This window comes from Gavialis gangeticus, unplaced genomic scaffold (genome assembly GCF_001723915.1).
Source record: "Gavialis gangeticus isolate Ggan-Ray unplaced genomic scaffold, GavGan_comp1, whole genome shotgun sequence".
Taxonomy (NCBI): Eukaryota; Metazoa; Chordata; order Crocodylia; family Gavialidae; genus Gavialis; species Gavialis gangeticus.
In genome coordinates this window covers 63544412-63545055 of record NW_017729022.1, presented here as the reverse complement: position 1 = coordinate 63545055, position 644 = coordinate 63544412, and the positions used below count along the sequence as shown (strand labels likewise).

Here is a 644-nt window from a genome sequence, read left to right as displayed (position 1 = left end):
CCATGCTGATTGCCCCTGAGCATCATTTCTGATGCCGGCCCCTCACAAATGTGCTCCTTGATGATCTTCTCAAAGAGTTTCCCCAGGATTGAGGTAAGACTGACGGGCCTATAGTTACCCGGGTCCTCCCTCTTCCCCTTCTTGAAGATGGGGACCACATTTGCTACCTTCCAATCATCTGGCACCTGGCCCAAGCACCACGATTGCTCATAGAGCCGTGCCAGGGGCCCCGCAATAACCCCAGCTAGCTCCCTCAACACCCTTGACTCAAGTGTTGATTCAGATTCCCTTTTTATGAAAAGAGGAGCTGCATGTCAGTGCCAGTGATACTGTAGCCCACGGTTGACAGATGGAGCTTTGGCAGAGTAGCATGGGGTAAGATGCTTCACAGGAAGGGTATTGGACATGGCAACTCTGAGTATCAGCCCATGCTGGGATAGGTAAGTCTCTGGGAAGTAGAGCTTGATTCCCATCCTAAGGGTGTTTATTGCTCTTGTGGCACTAGCTGGCCACAGTTCTAAATTATTTTCATAAAAAGGGAATCTGAATCAACACTTGAGTCAAGGGTGTTGAGGGAGCTAGCTGGGGTTATTGCGGGGCCCCTGGCACGGCTCTATGAGCAATCGTGGTGCTTGGGCCAGGTG

The 644-nt window shown here is 51.4% G+C and overlaps 1 protein-coding gene across 1 annotated transcript in view; it reads left to right on the top strand.

The window, feature by feature from the left end:
- TRIOBP (TRIO and F-actin binding protein) overlaps window positions 1–644 on the top strand; it is a 59278-nt gene that overhangs the window by 811 nt on the left and 57823 nt on the right. The gene's annotated exons all lie outside the window — the stretch shown is intronic.